The sequence below is a fragment of the Dendronephthya gigantea genome, unplaced genomic scaffold (assembly GCF_004324835.1).
Source record: "Dendronephthya gigantea isolate DGI-Jeju-01 unplaced genomic scaffold, DenGig_1.0 000014F, whole genome shotgun sequence".
Classification (NCBI taxonomy): domain Eukaryota; kingdom Metazoa; phylum Cnidaria; class Anthozoa; order Malacalcyonacea; family Nephtheidae; genus Dendronephthya; species Dendronephthya gigantea.
This window is the reverse complement of record NW_021163024.1, coordinates 1,124,264-1,131,406: the sequence shown is the minus strand read 5'-3', so window position 1 is coordinate 1,131,406 and position 7,143 is coordinate 1,124,264.

The following is a 7,143-nucleotide window of genomic DNA, read 5'->3' as shown; positions in this document are numbered from 1 at the left end:
AAGAGAAAATTGAAGACAAACCCAGAAAATAGGAGTAAATTTAACACAAACACTAATTTTCGCGCACTAATTTAAATTTCGCGCAAAAAAAATTATTGTAGCCAGCGGTATTATTTCCTTTGGCGTGAAACTTTATGTATTATGTATTATAGTAGATGTGCGATTCCTGTATTTAGCAGCAAGTCATTTCGTTGGAAGACGCCATGTTTTCAGTGCATGTTTTTGGTAATAGTATTACGCTCTACTTTTTTAATTGCAATGTTCATTATTATGTAAATAAGTAAGCACATCCGCACCTCATATACTGAATGATATGAATACTGCATATAATGATGTAATTACCGCACATAATAATAAAACTACCCCATATAAAGATATAAGTACCGCGTATCATGATAAAACTACCGGATATGATAATGAAAGCACAGCATATAATGATGTAACTACCGAATATAATAATGAGAGCACAGCATATAATGGTGTAACTACCGGATATAATAATGAGAGCACAGCATATAATGATGTAACTAGTGCATATAATGAATTAACCACCGCATATAATAACGAAAGTACAGCATATATATAATGATAAAAGCACAGGATATAAAGTTCATTGAGCACATAAGGGAGTCATGGCTTTCCATAATAAGTGCTGGAGAACGCAAATTAAGAAGAGATCTAAAATAGATGCAAAAAGCTCGACCCATGCCATCATGTTGTATAATAGCGCATGTAAAACTCTGGGGTATGCCACGTGTTTTAAGGCCTATTAATTTTACATGATGTGATTAGTCGTATACGATTCGCATAGTCGCGTATGATTCGAATAAACGCGTGTAAGATGTTACATTTTAAGTTTCGTTATAAACTGATGAACACAGAGAGTGGCGTCAGCAATCGTTTTCATACGCCAGGACATGGATAAAAGATGGACAGATGTCATCTCAGTAAAAAAATGTCCCAAGACAGCCATCTTGACGCAAGTCTTTATTGCGTGATATTGCGTTATTTGTCATGCTCTGTCCAGAGCTGATTGGCGCCTGTGTCGTCATCAGGAATTCAAATTACTTCTAAAGATAACGGAATATTCAAAGCAACGAATAAACGGCACCTGCAAGAAAATTAGCTTTCGACCACTCATAAACCAATCAAAACGCTCGATTTGATAATTGCGCGCATGGACCTCTTTTTAGCTTCCATTATATAACCCATTTTCAAATGCATATTTCATTGCTCGTTTCAGCAAGATATGTTACTGTTAACAGCATACGCAGCTTATTTTGCTTTGCTGGATACAGCTTGTGAAAATTCACTACAACTATACAGCAACCACGGGCAACTGTGAAAACTATAAAGGTACTGTAAGCTTGTTTCAATGTATAATACCAATATATTGACAATGGTTGATGAGCGCTCAATACCATTACCAGTAGAGCGATAGTATTCTATTCTGCACTGCTTGTCTTATATGCTCTGTAGTTATAAGGTATGGGAAAAATATTGATTCTACTGACCATATAAGGCAAGGGCATTTAGCAGACGTGGAAAGAATCGCACGAATTTATGGGCGGGAGGGAGGGCGATTAAAACCAGCTTGTTCGTTCACTGGAACTTACTGTTAGAGAGGTCTTTTAATGGATATCCCGCTTCTTTTATACCTAACTATGCTACGTCACCAGCGTAATGCCAGTTTCCGCTTCCTGTTGCATGTTATTACCTTATTTTTCTCATCGCATATCATTATAAGCATTGCGAATAGTATTCTATTCTGCACTGCTTGTCTTATATGCTCTGTAGTTATAAGGTATGGGAAAAATATTGATTCTACACCTATTCTGCTTCAGTCTCGCACCCTTATGCCAAAACTCATCTTACACCAACCACGTTCCCATTTTGTTACTTTATACCCCCATACCTTATCCCCTTTCCTCATCATAAATCTACACTGAACACTGGTTAATTAATGAAGTCATTTTTCTTTTTTCTTTTTTTTTTTTTTAATTTTTTTTTTTTTTTTTTATTTCTTATCTTTTAGATGTAGATATGTACATACATTGTATAATAATATACGGAAGACATATCAGTCTTAGATATTTTGTGAACTAGCATGAGGACGCTTCCTTGATGCAGGTACCGGGAATGCACACACAAAACGTTTAAGTTCATTTATCTCCTTCCAACTCATAAGCTCCTGCGGCTCTTTGTCAACAGCTAATTTGGTGGATGCCCCACCGGGGCGTAAAACTTGAGCGAGTTTCAGGTAGTACAGCGCCGTGTGTCGTCGGCTCCAACCCACATGGTCCATGATTTCTGAAAGTTCGGCGCCGGACAATGCTAAAGTAACGGCACATCCAGCACGAAATCCATGCAAGGTCTCACCATCATCAGCGTTCATTATTTGAAGATAAAGTTTCAAGCGAGCTTCAGCTGCGGACGAACTAAAGGGTGTATTTGCAACCCCACCGTTGGGAGTGGTTGGGCGGAACAGATAACCAGTGGTGAGATCAATATTAAGACCTCGAGCAATGTCGATATAACGTTCAATACCCGCTACGGGGCAAATCACCAGATTAGGATTACGTCTTATACCAAATACGTTACTATCTCCATCGCGTAACGTCTTGCCCCAGACATGGTTAAAGAGGAAACCGTCGTCATTTGGGAATCTAAGGATTCCTGGGACTTGAACTTGTCCCATATCCCCAGGCCGATCCCCACTAAAAAATACCGCCTTAAAATATGCTTGGTCACGTGCCAAGATAAACTTCTGTAGGCCAGTGACAGTAGGAGAAGCAAGTGCTTGATCAAGATGTTGAGCTAGCTGAGTTAATTTGTCTAAAAAGAATGGAGTGGCTTGCTTGGGAGTAACCCGAGCCTGAAGTTGCTCTGAGGTCACCAAGCGAAGGTAATCTTTTAACGTTTTATCTGCGGCTGGGTTGCCTAAACCAAGACGCTGATCCCACTCACCATCTCGGCCAATTGAATGAAAAATGGAGCGTAATTTGCCAATATATGAATCAATTGTTTTAAATGAGAGTCGAAGAGGACACTGGCATTCCTGCACACCCCGCTGACCGAGGAACCGACAAGTCTGGTGGTGCACTTGAGTTTTCCCATGCCTATCTTAAACACCAAAAATCGGCAGAGATCACGGGGGTTACCGTAGCGAGCGTTGGCCGTGCAGGTAGAGATAGGAGAAAGCCTTCAAGCTCCTGTTGCAGGGAGTTCTTTTGTCGTATATAACTGGTTGCTTGAGCGTAGTTTTGCAGCTGTTGAAGGCGGGAATCAATTTGGGTTATGTCGAACTGTAAGGGTTTGATTGCTTGGGACAACTCGTTTGCGTGAGTAGCCACACTGCTGGCAAAACCGAAAATCACAGTCATTGGCATGACCGCAAGAAGGACAACGAACGGAAGGAAGGAACAATTTTGCCACAAAAGAAGATCCTAAAACGTAAGGAGGCGCCTATGTCGGTTAACAAAACTTAAGAGAAAAACACCACAAGTCCGCAGAGAAGCCTGGAAGGGCCTTCCACCCATGCTTGGATGGGGCTAAAAGGACGTCTTGACTACCCTTTACACTTAGTTTAACCGATCGAACTGCGTAATGTTCCAAAAGCGGCCACCAGTACTTCCAAGGGTATACGTCCATTGCAACGAATGTACATGATATGGAACGACGCTTGAGAAAGCGAAAGACTGGACCAACCAGGCATGAAGGAGGGAAGACATATGAAAAACGTAAAATGGGATCTGAAGGATAACGCTTGCGGGAACAGATCCACACCCGACGAATGTGGTGAAGCAGTCGGTGTAAAATGTGGAAGGGGATTTCCTTGCAAGTCAAGCATTGCATTAGAATCTACAACCATTAAATTAAAGGTATGTCCATGTAACCCCCAAACAGCTGTTGCACAAGACGCCATGTATCAGGATGTAAACGACTATCCATCAAGGATAATCTACGTGACGGCAGATCGGCGGGATTATCCATCGAAGGAACGTAAAGAGATGAAGGAAAGATTCAATCTCCGCGAAAGAAAAAACAGACGTTTCAACACACGAGATAAGGGTAGACTTTTCCCACCTTGACTGTTCCAAGCGCTAACTACTGCCTGATTATCAACCAAAGCATCCACTCGGGTATTAGTGATTTGGTCTTCAAATGACAACAAAACCTTTTCAAGGGCGAGCGCCTCTTTTACACAAATACTTAACTGTAGCTCATTCTCAGTCCAGTATCCAGAGGTTGCCATGTTTTGTGGGGAAAGGATAGTGCCACCCCAACCGGAAGCAGAAGCATCAGTTGCAATCTGCATGCGCAGATGTCTTTCGTCCCGCCATGGCAAAGGCGTATCCCAGGTCTTCAGAAATAACCAGTGTGTAAGTTCGTCACGTAAAGCACCTGAGAGTGAAACTGGACGGCTGGTACGGGTTCCACGGCGGACCGCCGCATTCATTTCCTTTGTAAACAAAAGGGCTGCAGGAACTGCTAACGAAAACGAAACACACTTCCCAACAATACGTTGTAGTGTCTTTACCGAAACTGTTGACCCAGTAAGCACATTTTCAATTAAAGCTAAAAACTTTTCCTTTTTGTGAGACAACAGAAGGAAGCACAGTTGAGTAGAATCACACAGATAACCCAGATATGGGACCGTTTGGCGAGGCACAATAATTGACTTCTTTAAGCCTAGAAAGTAACCTAGGTTGATCAAGTAATAAGCCACAATAAAAATGGCAGACTTTGCAGCCTCAAAATTACGCATATCCTCATTTGGCAAGGATGAAAACGCCGACTGAGACAAAGATACTTGTAACTGTCCGTTGTGACGATCATCGATGTACAATAGACACGGAATACCACTGGAGCGAAAGAAATGGGAGACGACCAACCCCGTATTATGGTATATGTAGGGAGATGTTTTCCATCCGAATGGTAAAGTATTATAACTGAATAACCAGCCACCCCATTGAATGCCAAAGAAAGTACGGCTCTCGTCGGTTAAAAGGAGGTGATCATATCCTGATTTATCATCCAAGATAGTCTGATAAGAATTATGATGCACGTAACGAGGTAAATCACCAAGGTGATCTAGTTTAAAAGGTTTATCGGTAATCCAGAGATTCAAAAATCTTGCGTCATAGCACAAACGGGGTTTACCCGGCTCTACTGTCAATGGCAGTACAAGGTGTGGAAACGGCACGTGACCGACGGGACCGAGGAGTGTAATGGCACCTGATTGAAGACGATCCAATATGGTTTCTTGAATAAATGTGACAAACGGCCGACATGATAAATTATTTCTGAAAAGCATGTGAGGTGGCCTATCCGAATCATAAGAAGCTCCTGCAAATGAACCCTTAAAATGTTTAAAATAAGGGAAAAGTGCAACTTTATTCGTAACCCAGTCTAAAACTTGAGCTTGACCAGATGTGGGTGAATCACCAATAAGCTTAGACCATTCGGTAGCATGATAGTGCAACTCCCCCGCAGAAAAGTGTGACGGGTCGCGAAACTGAAGGGTGGTCAGGTCAACCAGAACTTCGCCCTTTAAGACTCGAGCAAGGTGATCAGGGTCAAGATCGATCGCCCCACCACCGACGGCAGTTGGGTTCCCCATATAATCCACCCAAGGAATACAGGTACGATCACGTACTGAATGATGAAGAAGACGTTGATCAAACTGTTTATCATATTCCCAATGCCATCCTTTAAATATCTATAAAATGGAAAGGGAGCAATACCGCCGTCAGTACCGAGGCGACCTTCCTGACCCAGTAGTATACCGGGAGGGTTGGTTGAGGTACCCTTTTTCAGGTCAGTCAACTCGTATATAGACGTTCACAATCCAGAAACAACAAACAATAACACAGATACTTTATATCGTCAATCTATATCATCATCGTTTACATAAATGTGCACCTCGTTAATCATAAATAATCAATTAAATACATCGCCCTTAATTAGACTGTTTTGGCTGCGGGCGAACGTTTTTATTTGAGCGGATGTTCTGCGTCATAGACTCCTCCATCTCTCTTTTTCGTTTACGGCACTGTGCTTGGAAATGACCCAATCTCCCACAGTGAAAGCACTTCATATTCAGTGACGTACCAGAGCGCCATCTCCTCGACTGAGACGAAGACTCCGCCGTACGAGCCCTGGCCGCACGCTTCTCTACTTTGGCAACCACTTCTAAGATCTTCTCGTAATCTTTGTCACCCAGTAGAGGTAAGACTAGCTCACGAAACTGATCGTCAGACTGGTCAATCTTATTTCGCAAGGTTTCATAGGCCAGGCGATAATAATGCTGCTTGGCATGATTGGCATCCTGTGCGGCATTCTTGAGGGATTCTACCAACTCAAGTACCTCGTATTTGTTAAACTGTGAGATGGGACGCGACGAAAGGCTTGTGATACGTTTTAGGATGGTGTCAACTGATGGTTGAGTTAAATCGTCCATTGACTTTTTTAGCGTCTCGTATTTAGTTCGGAGATCCTATATAATCGTGCAAAGAAAACGATCTTGAGATCGCGAGACACATTGTAATGACAATTCATTTGGCCTGCCCCAATTCATTCCATGTAAACATTTTTGTGAGCATATAATGGAAAGCATTCAGGCGAGAAATGAAAGTAATGAGCAAAACCCCTTTCATTTACTTAACACATGGCCGTCCTTACTTCCCGAACCTCCGCGGCAATAAGTAATTTAACAGTACACAAATGATTTAACACGCCCCCACTGCTAATTGAAACACGTGTATAAGCATAGCTCGTATCATTTAAATGCCTTTTATCATTATACCGCGAACTAACTTGTCGAGGATCTCTCGCCGAAGGGTCACTTAACAGAGCAGAACTCATTTTAAACAGGCTTACCTCGAACCATCTCGCCGAGGAGTCATTTAACCGAGCACAACTCATTGTAATTAACACGCTTCTGTTATCATACCTCGAACCATCTCGCCGAGGGGTCATTTAACAGAGCACAACTCATTTTAAACAGGCTTCTATTATCACACCTCGAACCATCTCGCCGAGGAGTCATTTAACAGAGCACAACTCATTGTAATTATAAACACGCTTCTGTTATCATACCTCGAACCATCTCGCCGAGGAGTCATTTAACAGAGCACAACT